Below are 16,513 nucleotides of genomic sequence, written 5' to 3' on the forward strand. Positions count from 1 at the left end.
AAAAATTAATTTAATTACTTTGAAAATAATTTTTAAAATCAATCAATCTTATGCTAGGATAACCTTTGTAATATAGAGGGTAAATCCTATACCAGGACAATCTTGTATCAGCACAAGATTATTTTAAATCATTAAAATTTTTAGATCTAATAAAAAAATTAGATCATATGTATTTTTAAAAATCAGTGGCTCTGATACCACTGTTAGAAAATCAGATAGGCAGTATGTATATATTTCAAAAATTTTTTTGATTGCAGTAGAATAACAAATAGATTAAACCCTTTAACTCCACATACATAAGATCAAATATAGTCCTACTCAAGCCTAGGAGAAAAACAAACATCTAATCTAAAATTTAAAAATAAGTATGAGATCGAATCTCAATGCCTTAGCACGGGTGGATATTCACTGCTATCGATGATCACGGATTTATAGATATTCGAGCCACACACATGTCTGACCTCTATGGATATCCATCGGGATCAATCTCGAACTGATCCTCTTATAGTATATTCTTTTTCTTCAAGTAGAATCTCAACCTTAGAACTCAGATCAACTCTTTGATTTAGACTATGGGATTAACTCTTTGATCTGTAGTCTTCTTCTTCTCCTCATTCTTCGCTCTTGAAGAAAAATCACCTCTACCTTTTGGCGTGCGAAAAGTGGGATGCCCAACTCTGGGGCATGGAAGATAAGAGAGGGAGGCGTGGAGAAGGGAGAGAGAGACTTTTTGTTTCATAAAATTTTTTTTCTTAGAAATCCTAGAGACCTCTTTATATAAGCTCTACCTTGACTTATAATAGAAATCCAATTATCTTAAAAAAGGTACATCCTTATCTCATAAGAATAATCTACCTTTTTAATCTTTTTTTTTTTAATAAAATCAGATATAATTGGTATATTATTAGTCCCTTTAGGTAGGTACATGGGGTGCCTCATGGAATACAAGTCAGGTAGTTGGGGCGCCAACTCTTGACACCCCACATTAGAGTTTTGATCAAGAGAGGGGGTATGGTCTCTCCTCTTTCTCTCTCCTCCATGCCAAGCCATAGGAGGGGGCAGGCTCCTCTTGCAAAATCTTGGGGATTGGCGCTCCTGATCTTGTCAAAAATGAAGGAAGGCGCCACCCATTCTTTGCTTCTATTCCACACACACACTTAGAGATAATTAGGAGATAATGAAGAGATAATATTAGGATAATTTATGCCAACTCATTAACATTATCCAATCCTCTTGGGCTCATAATTAAGAGTTCAATTAAAATTTAAATAGATTTAGGTTAGGTTCAAGGCTATGGATTTGATCAAATCAAAGTTTCAAGAAGAATTAAGTTTAACCATGTGCTACCATGGTTCTTATAAACCTAATAGGATTTCAATAAATCCTAACCCAATTGAAACTTCATAAGCTAATTGACAAATTCGAGATTAAATCCCTTAATGTATGATCCTATAGGTTTCATTCTATCTGGTAGTAAGATATATTGTGATCTCCATCACAATATCATCGAAACTCTTTTCGATGGATTGAAACATCTTTAATTCTACCCTTCGAGGGCCATTGATCATCAAGATGATGCTCGATGAGTCTCACAATCCATCAATGATACCTAGCAGTATGTAGTGGCAACCTAATAGAATAAAAGTATAAATCTCTAGGTATGATTCAATCTTTCTATCGTGAGTTCCAACTTAATGGAGGTCATCGAGAACTCGCCAGACCCCATCGTCCGTCATATGTTGGATTGACTCAACTCGAGTTTATTTGTGAATCTCGTGAAAACTTTTTATCAGTATTCACACTTACTTTGATCAAAAATTTTCTGAACTCAGTCTCACAAATCACATAGGACTTCTCTTTTTTTATCAAGATCGATAGATTTTGTCTAGGTGCATCCTACTCCAAACAGCAAATCTAAACCTACTGAAGCCAACATACACAGCAAGGATCCGAATGGCTAGGGACTAAAGAAACGTGCAGTCAAATCAAATAGCCTCGTTGTGAATAGCCAATGATACCACAGGTTAAAGGATCACTCACACCACTGCAGCATCGAGAAGTCTACTGATGAGTGAGTAGACATCCATGTGGTTCTCGTGTTGGTCACACTCAGTGCAAGTTATTCTCTAACAACCATCTGTATCCGCACCCTCATCCCAATATCCCACACTGTAGACCTAAGACTCATCTGCCCACAAAAAGGTGAACTGTGCATCAACCTCAAATGGATTGATCACTGTCCTCCATGACGATCTTTTGATTGAAAGTATTTAGAAATTATCCATTAATTAATGTATGTCTCAAATTTTTAATATTTTAAGAATATACAAAAATTATCTTTATTAATTTTCAAGATAAATCATGAACACATAAACATGATTGAAAAAAAATACTTTATTGATAATAAAAAAATTATAAGTATAAGTTTAAATCCTAAAATTATATAATATATCAGTTAACAATTGACTTCTAGGATACAAATCTAACAATGATGTCATAAATTCACTTCAAGAGTTCTTGATCAAATCAAGATGAATAATATTAAAAAAAAATTTTTGATTTAATTCAAGCCATAAATTAAGCATCCAGCCATTGGAGGGTACTGAATAAAATTCAATTAGGTTCAAATTAAGTATAGAAATTAGCTATAAGAAGTATTGGGTTCATCCAGATACTAGCAAATCAACTATAAGAAGTATTGGGTTCATCCAGATACTAGCAAGGTTAACATGAACCTAATAAGATTTTTCTAAATTCATATTAATTGGTACTTCATAAGTCCAATCATAACGAATCCAGATCTTCTCCCTTTATATATGACTCCATGGGTTTAATTCTATTTGATAGTGAAACACACTATGATCTCTATCATAGGTATCACCGAAACCCCTTTTAGTAGGTCAGAATAATATTTTCATTCTAATTCGATAAGGATTATTGATCCAAAATGATCCTATTAAGCTCTCACAATCCACTAGTGACATCTGACAATATTTAGTGGCAACTCAGCAAAATCAAAATAGAATCTCTAAGTGTAGTTAATGTATAATACCGTCTCTCTATCGTGAATCCTGATTAGATGGCAGGTCATGGATAAATTATCAAACCTCATCATCAGTCATATAATAATCTGATCAACTCAAGTCAAATAGTGATTTCAAATGAAAACTCTTTTTCATTAATCATATTGCTATGCCTATAGACTTGTGGACTCAGCTTCTCAAATCTCATAGGACTATTCCTCTCTATCAAGATCGATAGATCCTATCTAGATAAATATATTGCTCCCACAGCTCAATCAACTAAAGCCAACATCTACTACAAAGACTCATAATCAATCAATACTTATATATAGTCAAATTACAGCAGTCTTACTGTGAGCAATTGTGATACTGCAGATCAAAAGATCAGTCATACAATTACATAATCAAGAGATCACTGATGATTGGATAGAAATCCATGTGATCTTTTATCTGGTCATGTTCAGTACTAGTTGTTCTATAACAACTATCGCACTAGCCACTTAGTGTCTCTATACCGTAAACTAGAGACTCATCTATCCCAAAGAAAATAAATCATACGTCGGTCTACCTGGATCGATCACTGTCCCCATGACTATCCTATGATCGAGAGTAATTTAAAAATTGATCATACATTGCTCTAATTCTCAACACTTGAGAATATATATCGTAATATCAATTTCAAAGATGATTCAAGAATATATAATACTTGAATGAAAAAAAAAATATCTTTTATTGATTAAATCAATAGTTTAAAGTACAAATTTGTATCATAGAATAAACAATGTGTCAGTCAATAATTAGCTTCTAGAACATACATCTAACAATGCTATGTACTCAATCTGATATTGTTCTTACTGTGAGTGTCACAAGTAAATATCAATCAAATCTAGATGAGGAGCACTAGATTGCTGTGAAGAATATCCTTAAGTACTTATAAAGGACTAAAGATCTCTTTTTGATCTTTAGAGGAGGAGACTTATGGGTATAGGGATACATAGATTTAGACTTTATATCTGACATTGATGATAGAAAGTCTACATTAGATTTTGTGTTCCTATATAATGATGGTACGGTTAGATGTAATACTTTCAAGCAACTGATTATTGTAGATTTTATCATGGAGGCAGAGTACATCATTGCGTCGGAGGCTACTAAGAAAGGATTCTGGTTCAAAAAATTTATTGTGAAGCTGGATGTAATGCCATTAGATGCTATTCCACTCTTCTATGACAACAATAGTTCTATAGTGCTTGCTAAGGAATCGAGATCTCACTAGAAGTCTAAGCACATCGTGCAATGATTTCATCTCATTCATGAATACTTCGAAAAGAAGTTCATCGTGGAGCAGAGAGTCAACTCTACAGAGAATATAACTGACCCACTGACCAAGTCACTGAGCTAACAGAAGACTGAAGCTTACCTTGAGAAGATGGGGCTTAGGTATATGGCCAATTGGCTTAAGATCAAGTGAGAGTTTATTAGATGTATGCATTAAAAGTCAAATTGACTGATACATATACACATTCTAGAGGTATAATTTTATAATTAAATTTTTATATATTAATCAAATTTGAATTTTTATTCATTCGTATATGTGTTTATTGTGTCTATGAATCATCCATTAAGTTAATGGGTATGATAACATATACTCTCAAGAGTTGAGAATTTGAGACATATATTATTATTAGTTAACTCATAAATTACTTTTGATCATAGGATCATCACGAAAATGGTGATTGATCTGAAAAGATTGATGCATGATCGCTTTCTTAGGATATATGAGTCTTGAATCTATGATATGGAGATACCGAAGTGAAAGTATAAGGGCTTGTTAGGAACAAGGGTATTGAGCGTGACCAATCCCAAATAGTCACAACGATATTTATCTTCTCGTCAGTAACATACTCATAGTTCAGTAGTGTATTTAGTTCTCTGATCTGAGGTACATTGGTAGTTTATCTTGAGGGTGCTATAGTTTGACTATACTATAACTCGATCTCCTAGCCATATAGAGCCTTGAGGTATATGTTGGATGCAGTATGTTCATTGCAGGAATTGGATTGTACTAAGATGAGATCTATCAACCTTGATAGAAGAAGAGCAGTTTTATATAGATCATGAGATTGAATCTTAAAGTCCATAACCATGGCAGTGTGAATAATGAAAAAAATATTTTCATAAGATTTCACATCAGACTCGAATCGATTGATTCTAATATATGACAGGGATAAGGTTTAATGAGTTATCCTTGATCTTTATCATGTTGGGACTCATGATAGAAGAATTGAATCACATGATAATTACATTTAGAGGTTCATCACTTCAATTCTGCTGGTTTACCACTACATATTGCTAGATATTATTGGTGGATTGTGATAGCTCACTAGGATCATGCTAGATTGATGATCCTTGATCGATGTGAGTTAGAATTGTTTCAACCTATTGAAAGAAGTTTCAATAATACTATGATGGAGATCATGGTATATCTCACTACTAGATAAAATTGAACCTATAGGATCACACAATAAAAGATTTATTCTTGGATTGATCCAATTGGGCTTGTGAAGTCACAATTGGATTAGGATTTAATGAAATTCTATTGGGTTTAGGCACATTATGCTAGCACATGATTAAACCTAAATTCTTCTCTGGACTTAATTTTTTGTTGGATAAGATTTAGATCAAGTCAATTGCTTTAGTCCTAATCTAATCTATTTGGGTTTAGGGGGCACCACATTGGGCACCTCAATAGGATTGGGTCAAGCGAATTAGTTGGCTCATTTCCTTTATTTCTCCTTTGACTTGGCATAAGTTTTATGAAAGGGATGCATGCCACCTCTAGATGAGATCAAGAGGGGCACACGTCTTGTCATGTTCTAGGTGTGCTCACTACTAGATTCCATGTAAGGAATGAGGGAGGCATACGCCCCTCTTTGGTTTTAGCATGAGGAGAAGGGAGAGAGGGCACACCCCCCTCTCTCTCTTACTTGGATGAGGATAAGTGACTGCCAAGTGTTGGTGTCCATTTTACTTACCTATTTGGGAGGGATCACATACCATTTAGATCTGATTTTCTTGAAAAGAAAATCAGATTAAATGGAATGAGTTGTTATGAAATAACAATTAGTTATTTTATCCCGATTAGTTTGAATTTTGAATTCAAATCAAGGGTCTATAAAAGGGCAGTCTTTGAAGATTTGCTAAGTGATGAAAATCAAATTTTCATTGTCTTTTTCTGTATCAACACCTCCTCTCCCTCTCCATCCTATTCCACGTCTAAGAGCTAAGTGCCCCTATCTCCACACGCCTAAGGTTGTTACGCAAACCTTGTCTTGGGCCAAGAAAAGAAGAAAGTGAGTTCTCAAAGGTTGAGATCATGAGGAAGATCAAGAGTTGATCTATGATTCAGAAAGGCTCATAAAAAAGACGATCTAAGGTTGATCCCAGTGGATACCTGTAAAAGTCGGACACGCGCGTGGCTCAACAGCAAACCTTCTTTAGATCCACGAAAGTTGGATTGTAGTATTCAACTACCTGTGCAAGATGATAATGAGATTATCACAACCCTTTTGCCTACTGATTTCTTATTTTAGTTTTCTTATTTAGATATATGATCAATCATCGAGTCGGTTTAAATTTTTGAATTCCGCTGCTTCTTTGATTAATCAATCCGATATACAATCCAATCTTTCCCTCTTGATAAGAAGATTTTTCTATCTTTGATGGTTTTACAGGACTTATCTAAAGAATCGATTGAGATTTCAGCATCAATGTTCAACTGTGAATATCTCAGCTAGCTATCCTGCAATTATCATTCTTTTTCGATTTTGACTCACTGATTTAAGCCAATTCAACTCTCCGACAATAATCATTACTCTCCGCACGACTTTCAACTCAGTTATCCAAATAATACACTACAGTGAAAATGGTGAAAGGCAATGCTATAAAAGGCATTTTACGATGCTAATAAGCGTCGTTAACAAGCTTTACGATGTTTCAAAAAGCATCGCAAAAGCATCGTCTATGTAAGAGTGGAGATAAAAAGTGCCGATGCTTTTTAAAAGCGTCGATGCTTTTTAAAAGCGTCGTAATAATTTTCCACGACACTTTAAAGCATTGTAAAATTATCTTCTAACGGTGCTTTTTAGCATCGTTAAAAACAACGCATCCTCCACTCTACCAAGACACTTTTTGAAGCGTCGGCAGTTAAGTCATTAGCGACGCTTATAAGCATCGTTAAACAGTGTATTAACAAAGCTTATAAGCATCGCTAAGTTTTGTAACAGAAAAAAAAAATATACAGATTTTATATACAAAAAAAAATACATACATTCCTGTACAAAATTATATCAATTATTCAAACATAAACCTGTACAGTCACCACCATTCACACCAAAAGTAAACTTCAATAGCAAATTTAACCAAACTAAAAGATATTATTTTATATAAATAAAAATAAAGTACTAATTATCCATTACAATCAAGAGTAATATAAATAAATATAAGAATACAATAAAAATAAAATAATATCAATCTGCAGGCAGATGGTCGTCACTGTCTCCACGTGACGTGCCGCTGTCTCGACGGGTGCCTAATGTGCTAGGAGCCTACAAGAAACATATCAAAAGCATGATTTGTATATCTATAAATAAAAATATATAGATCATTAAATTAATACAAAAATATATATTTAATAATATTGTTTACCTGAGATGGGCCATACATCTCTAATAAAGATGTAAGCCAATCAATCTGTCCCTCATGGCCTGCATCTCGGCATGGCTCTGTCGCATCTCCTCCATCTCAGCGGCACGACTCTGTCTAATCTCCTGTATCTCCGCTTCGAGTCTGCGGATGCGTGAATCCTGAGCATCTGCTGCAACATGCTGCGTATATCTACTAACCTCAGATAACTGAATGGGGGTGACTCCTACTCCATAACCCTCACTCGGCCGTAGCGCTCTGGTCCCATCAACTCTGTGAACACCTCAGCCTCGATACGGCTCTGCTGCGTAGATGCTGCGGACTCATCGTCACGCTCCACAATGAGAGATGTAGCCCTCTCCTGTATTTATTTTGAAGACAAGAGTTATATATTAATAGCAAACAAAATTAAATTAAAATCATTACAAAAAATAAAATATTAATAATGCCATACATATAAATCTTTCGACTCATCTCGAACAAAAGTACCATCCTGATGAGTATGAGTCATCCGGTAAAACTCCACTTTATCAGGTTCCTTCCCATGCTCATCCACCTACGCAAATAATTTTAATTTTAAGCAAACAGTTATAATAATTTAAAAAAATATATGAGTATCATGATACAGACATGGTCTACGATACATAATGATATTAGTTATATAAATATTTCAACATAAAAATTAAAAGTTAATTATGAAAGTTTAAGGAACATACAAACTCCTGTCGGAGTCGTGCATAACTCTTCGACCCCGATGTATGAGGAACAGACTGAGCTGCTTGTGCAGCTCTACCAATAGCAAAATAAGTCTATAAAATAAAGTAAAGAACTTATTATATGTATAATATATAATATATAATATAAATCAATATTTTTATAAAATATTAAAAAAAAGTTTATGAGCAGATAATATACCTGTGCCCTCTCGGAGAACCAATAATGAACCAACTCCATCCACTGATGAGGGGGTACATCAGGAGGATAATTCCTAGCAATCTCCTCCTCTGTCATACCCTGTCTCATATAGTCCCTCTTCAATTGTGCTCTATATTCTTTCATTTGCAGTTGAGAGACTTCATTACAAAATCATGAGTGGATGGAGGAAGAACAAACTTGCTCTATAAAAAAAAAGTTAAATGAAATAAATTATATAAGTGATTAACAATTAATATACAGTATGAATATCAATTTATTACCTCTATAACTCGAAGGAGCTCAACTTTGTACGTTGGAAGCATGTCATTCCATTTTGCATAGCCCAACGGACATAGCTGAGGCCTCCGAGCAACAGTTCCCAAAAATGAAGTCAATAAGTAGGCAGCTTTCTTAATTGGCTGACCTAGCTGATTGCACTCCACAACAATTCTCTCATCCTCACGCATCTGTCACACATCTCGTACTACTGTGGGTCTGCGTCTGGGGCGTACTCTCCCGGATCCGTCTGCAAAAAATACATAAAAGTAATTATATCATAAATATACATAAAATAAAATAAAAATAAAATTAATGAAAGATAATATATACCCTGCACGTGTATCTCATCATCCGACTGATGAACAGGAGGATCGTGCTGTGCTGATGATGAAGGATAGGGCTCAGAATGCTGTACAGCTGAACTGACCTCAGGCTGCTGTGCTGAAGAAGACGTACCGGCCTCTGTCTGTGAAAACTGGAACTGCACACCAGCATATCGTCCCCTGCGATGCATGATGTCACCTAGCATTTATATAAATAAAAGTAGAATCAGTTAATATATGGAGTAAAATAACATAATAATTAATGTAAAATATATACATCATAAATAATTATTACCAGTAACAATCAAGCAGTAGTGTTTCCTTCAAATTCTATCCTAACCAATGTCGTCGTAGCATTTAAATCATCAGCTGGCACAAAATTGTAGGGCATACATTGTGTATAAGTGTCATCATCATCATCCTCCACTTGGTTTCCCATATCATATAAGTCTCTAGTTTTGTTTTGATGACAGTAAACCAATCTTTATCTTTTGCATCTTGTACATAAAATACTTGACGAGCTTGAGATGAAAAAATGAATGAGTCATCCTTCAATAACACACCAGTGTGTATCAACCTTGAAAAATTTATAAGTGTAAATCCATTTGCATCTTGTTTCAAATCCCTTGGTGAGTTTATGTCTATCAATCACATCTAAACAATACTACTTTAAATTTTCCATAATAATCCAACTCATAGATATCTTTAAGTGCACCATAATAGGATTTTCCATCCGCTTCCACCATAACACCGCTATTCTGTATTTTTCTAAATTTCTTCCGTTCTCTAGTATGAAATTTAAAGCCATTAATTATGAAACCGTTATATCTATTCATAATCTTGTTAGGTCCTCGAGCAAGAGCTATTAGTTCATCTGAATTATTTTCTCCATCATCTTTGATACCTAAAAAAAAATAATATGACGAAGTGCTGTTGAGTTATCTGATATTAAATATGTATTAAAAATTAATGTATCCCATAATTAAATATAAATCATACCTGATTCGAAAGCCACATAGGAAATAACTCGACCAACCATCGCTGTTCAATCCTTGTATTAGGACGAATATTATGATTGGCTTGTCTCTGATAAATTAAAAATTCACTGCATAAAATATAAATATATCATTTAGAACATTATATCTAATATAAAATTTAAATCTTGATGTCATGCCTTAAATATACTAACCTGCGATGGTCAGATATTATGTCACTATGAAGTAACACATAACGATGTGCTTGTGCTAAGAATTTTTGATCAAGTACAATACTTTCAGCTCTTCCCAAAATTTTCAGCAGTTAAGAACTTATACAGTTCTGCATTCTCCACAAAGTCATTATGCCATTGAGGTCGACTAAAAATAGTCTCTACACCTTGAAGATATCTTGAACAAAATGTCAAATATTCATCCGCAATATATGCTTCAGCAATCAAGCCTTCGGGATAGGCTCTATTTCACACATAATCTTTAAGACGCACAAGATACCTTCAAGAATTAAATATTTATTAAAATATCAGTATACTATTATTTCTAATAAAATTATCAAAAGATTTAAGGTTTGCAATAATACCTCTCAATAGGATACATCCATCTATAATGTACCGGTCCACCAACTTTAACTTCTGAAGCTAGGTGAATGAGCAGATGTACCATAATAGTAAAAAATTCAGGAGAAAAAATCGTTTCCATCTGACAAAGTATAATTGCAATATCGAATTCTAACTGATCAAGTTTCCGAGGATCAATAACTTTTGAACATAATGCCTTAAAGAATGACGATAATCGAAATATAATTGCAACAACTTGTTTCGGCAATGACGATCTTAAAGCTATTGAAAAAATATCTTGCATCAATATGTGACCATCATGACTTTTAAATTTGAAAGTTTTCGATCCTTTAGATGCACACATCGTGAAATATTTGATGCATATCCATCAGGTACTTTGATACTTTTCAAAACTCCCAAAAAATTATCTTTTTCTCAGCAGACATTGTGTAACATGCAGGAGGCACATACATTCTATCATTAGCAAGCATTTTAGGATGAAGTTCCTGTCGGATACCCATTTCTTTTAAATCGAGATGCGCCTTCATGTTATCTTTGCTCTTTCCATCAAGGTTTAAAAATGTTTCAAGTAAATTATCACAAACATTCTTCTCTATATGCATGACATCAAGATTGTGCTGAATAAGATTATGTTTCCAATAAGGTAAGTCAAAAAAGATACTTCATTTTTTCCATAAATGTTTACTGGGCTGTTGTGTAGATGCTATCTGTGTGTCTTCCTCATTTTCATTCTCGAAATAATTATCTGGATCTTGAAACACCTCTGCATCTATAGTACTGATACTAACTTCCTCTGGTAACCCTTGTGCATTGAGCTTTCAACATCATCCCTTCCTCTTTTTTGAGAGGACTTTGAGTGCTTACCATAGCTGTAATTGATGCCATCCATTTGTCTATGAACATTAGTTCCAGAAGGTGGAATAGGGCACATCCCAATTCCATAGTACCATCAAACAAATCTTTCTGAAATCGAAATGGATGATTTGCTTCCAACCATCGACGATGTCCCATGTAACAAAATTTACCTCATGTTTTAACCAAATAGAATGTGTTGAATCTCCACAACAAGGACATGCGACCCGTCCCTTTGTACTCCAGCCAGATAAATTGGCATATGCTGGAAAATCATTAATAGTCCATAACAAAGCTGCCGTAGTTTAAATGTTTGGCCGTTTGAAGCATCAAATGCATCAACACCCTCCCACAACTGTTTCAATTCCTCTATTAAAGGCTGTAGAAAAATATCAATATCATTGCCTGGACCCTTATCTCTGGAATAACCATTGACAAGATAAGTGATGATTGTTTCATGCATATCCACGGTGGCAAATTGTAAGGTATCAAAACGACTGGCCAAGTGCTGTAGGTAGAACTCAGGGTCCAAAATGGATTGAAGCCATCAGAAGCTAAGCCAAACCTAACACTGCGAACATCAGAGACAAAATCAGATGCCTATATCAAATACTTTCCATTGAAGACTATCTGCTGGATGTCTCAATATTCCATCCTTTGTACGTCCTTCATCATGCCATCTCATTGATGAAGCTGTTTTTGATGATGCATAAATCTTTTCAATCTAGGTATAAGAGGAAAGTAACGCAATACCTTGGCCGGTTTCTTTTTACTCCGTGTTGCATCCAATTCATTCAGTACATCGTCTCGATCTTCTTTTTGTGTTATCCATCTTGAAGATCCACATACATTGCATGACTCTTGATTAGCATTTTCACCCCGATATAACATACAATCTTTCGGACAACTATGAATCTTTTCATATCCAAGATCCAATTCCTTTACTACTTTCTTGGCTTCATAATACGATGGTGGTAAACGAGTGCTTTCTGAAAATACATCCTTTAATAACTTGAGCAGCATGGTAAAACTCTTTCCAGACCATCCATTCAAATATTTTAAATGAAATAAATGTACAAGAAAAGAAATCTTAAAAAATTTCGTACAACCGGATATAATTCTTCATCTGCATCTTTCATTAAGGTGTGATAACGAGCTGTCTTATCATTAGATGTATGTATAGGCTCCTCAACATGCATACGTTCCGTATGCGTACATCCATCAAATATCCCAACTGTTTCTTGTATACTACTGGATTCTCTTAAATTTTGAACACCAAGTCCAAAAGCATCTGTGATCAAACCCCTTATATCATCATCTCTTGCAAATTGTCTTGTAGGCTAGTGGATCCAAAATGAGTCAGGGGTTGGTTACATGATAATGGCAACATAGATTCTCCATGAAAAATTCAGTCGGTATAACCTCTTAAAAAACCATTCCATACCAAATATTCTTCAACAATTTGTGGATCTAAAGAAGAACTATTTACACATTTCCGACATAGACATAAAATCTTTCCATTCAAACTACTTTTCTCCATACCAAATTTAATGAAGTCATGAACTCCATCTAAATATTCTTTACTATTCCTTGGTTTATTTATCCAACTTTTGTCCATTGTAGGATAAAAATGACCGAACTTGCAATTTATCTAAAAATAAAAAAAATTATACAATCTATATTAATGCAATGAGTAAAAAATATCAGTCATTTCATAAAATCTAAAAAAATAACAGCTAGATAAAGTTTACATAGTAAATGCTTGCTATCATCAACCAATAGGTAAAGAAAGTCCTATCCCATTCAGAAAATGTATTAATTCTATAGGTCAATTACTGAAATCAAATGATATGCAACAAGAGTCGAAAAAAATTTCGACAGCATTTCCCCTTAGTTCTTCCATATAGGAAGAACAAAAGAAAAATACCATCCAAATTTTTTTCGAACCCTCAGCATACCATTTGATTATGGTAATGACCTATAGAATTACTCACATTTTCCAAACTGTCCATACTGGACAATCAATTGATCAATGTACATAATTCTTTTATCCGTACAAAAATAAATAAATGTACGGATACAATAGAATATGTACATTAATCAAAAGATGGGTCTATGATTCTATGCAATTAATTTTTTTTAAAATTAATTCATAATTAACATTGCCTGGCATGAAATTCACAACCATCACAAAAAGACCCATGAAAATCTACTTAGCATGGATTTTAAAATTAAAATCCATGCTAAGTAGTTTTTTTTTTTTTCAAAATAAACAGCGTGGAACAGCTGCCTACCTAGCAGAAGAGTATTGTACAGATGATGAAATAAGTGCTAGCAAAGAACCAGATCTTCCTTTCTTTGATCTTGAGATCATATTGGCTGCCACAAACAATTTCTCAATTGAAAGTAAAATTGGAGAGGGTGGATTTGACCCTGTTTATCAGGTAATTATGAAACAGCAATGTGATCAGGATATGCAATTTATATTTATTATTTTATTTAATTTTATATAATATTTATAATTTTTTATATAAAATTCCAACTTATCATAAAATTCTGAGTTCGACTGTTTATCCGATGTACATCAGGATATGCAATTTATATTTATTATTCTATTTAATTTTATATAATATTTATAATTTTTTATTTAAAATTATTATATTAATCTAATTATTAATTTGATTTATTATATATTTAATAATATCTTTAATTATATAATCATGAAATTTAACTATAATTTATATATATATATATATATTTATATATTTATATCCATAATTTTAGTATCCGAGTTATATCCAAATCTATTTTAAAACAGATATGGGATTTGTTTAAAAGAAAGTTTACTCTCTGTCACCAGAGGCTTAAATTCCACGGGAGGCTCGCCAAGACCATTCTGGTCAGTCCGATCTATATATATATATATATATATATATATATATATATTGTAAAAGTGATGCCCACACCAATCTAATATAAATACATTTTAAAAATTTAAAAAATAAAATATCTTATAAAATTTATAAATAAATTTAATTCTGACATCTAATCCATCACTAATGTACTCAGGCATGCACAAGATAATTCAATCAACGACGCTGTTCGTCTTCGAAAAAATATGTTGAATAGATAATGTAGTAAATTGAAAGCAAATCTGAATGCCATGAAAGAACAAATGGGCTTCCAACTACGTCATGCCGTTCCAAATTCAATCTATCACAGTGCCAGAGTTTTTTTCAATAGTAATTTTTTTTACATGCAGCTCCTGTTTGTCGGACATAAATAATGCTAGTCTAGATGGTGCAGAGCTCAACTTCTATGACAAAAGACTCAAAAAGATGTGAATCTTTCGCAAGCAGTAATTTGATGTTTGGCCTCATATGACAAAGGTAGCACCATTCTCGGCAAAATTAATATATTTCTCTTTACCTTCAAAAATACGTAATGATCTGGATCCTTTACATTACATGGCTTGCATGGCAAAATACTGGACCAGTATTTGATGGTCATTATCAAAAGATGAACAGATATCAACAATAATATATTATGTATGATACATAATGCCGCCATGTTTAACGACCATCCATCTCTTGATGGTGGTTTTTGGGATGCTGCATTATTGCATAACACCCAACAACGTAAATCATACATTGCAGAATACAATCGAGGTCGTTCCGCTATTCCAACCTTGGGTCCCACTGCTGAACTCTCTCCTGTCGTTTCCTCAGTGTCTTGCCTTCGGCTAATTTCGTTTTCTTCTTATCTTTTTACAGTGGTTAATACTTCATATTTTTATCCATGGAAGAAAAAAATTATACAAATGCTGCATTAGAATTATGAAATTACGTGGAATTGGGTTAGAAGAAGCATCCAAATGTGCGAGATTTCATCTAAACAAATCGAGATTTCTAGCAACTCTCATCAATTCGATATTTTGGTTAAGCTAATTTTCAATGGCAACAAAACTTTTTGCTATCATGTATAAAAAATAAACAAATATGTGTGATAACAGAAACAGAAAGAGAAATTAGGGAGGAAAACTTAACAGAATCAAAGATTGATCAAAATTTTCTCACCTTTCTTTCTCTGACAAATGGTGAACAACTCCATTAGAAAAGAAAAATTTGAAAGCCCATTCGATCGCCAGGAGGGAGAGGAGAGGAGGGCCGGTGGGGAGGCTGCTTCCAGAAGGACGGACGGCGTACGGCTTGGACCGCACGGATGCAGCGTCGACGGATACGGCAGCAGAGGGAGCGGTGGACGGCGGTGCGGTGTGGACGGCGGGTGCGGCGTGGACGGCGGGTGCGGTACCGACGGCGGAGATGGGATCGGTGAGGAATGAGTGGAAAGGGACGGCGGTAGATAGATTAGGATACGGAAGATCGGGGGTATTAAACGAACCTAACGACGCTTTTTAGCGTCGTTATATAATGACGTAAAAAAGCGTCGGTATTTGCTTTATTTAACGACGCTTTTGCTAAAAACGTCGGTGTTGACAATGCTTAAATTTTACGATACTTCTAAGCGTCGTTAAAAGATGATGCTTTTTAAAAGCGTTGGTAGGTCAGTGCAATCTGTCGATATTTTTTAAAAATATTGATAAAAAAAAATTGTTAAATTTTTTTTTTTTTTTTTTTTTTTTTTTTTTTTTTTTTTTTTTACTATAGTGATAGCCCGACCAAACGAAAACGAAGAATGTAACTTGGCCGACAATTTAGAAACAGTGTGCCACTAATTTGCCAATGGTAGCGTAATGCATCATTGGGTTAAATTTGGAAGGTAAATGACAAAACCAATGTGATGCATAGCGATCGTCTGGATCACCACCGCCTTCCAAGGCCTACCCA

The sequence above is a fragment of the Elaeis guineensis genome, chromosome 9 (genome assembly GCF_000442705.2).
Source record: "Elaeis guineensis isolate ETL-2024a chromosome 9, EG11, whole genome shotgun sequence".
NCBI lineage: Eukaryota > Viridiplantae > Streptophyta > Magnoliopsida > Arecales > Arecaceae > Elaeis > Elaeis guineensis.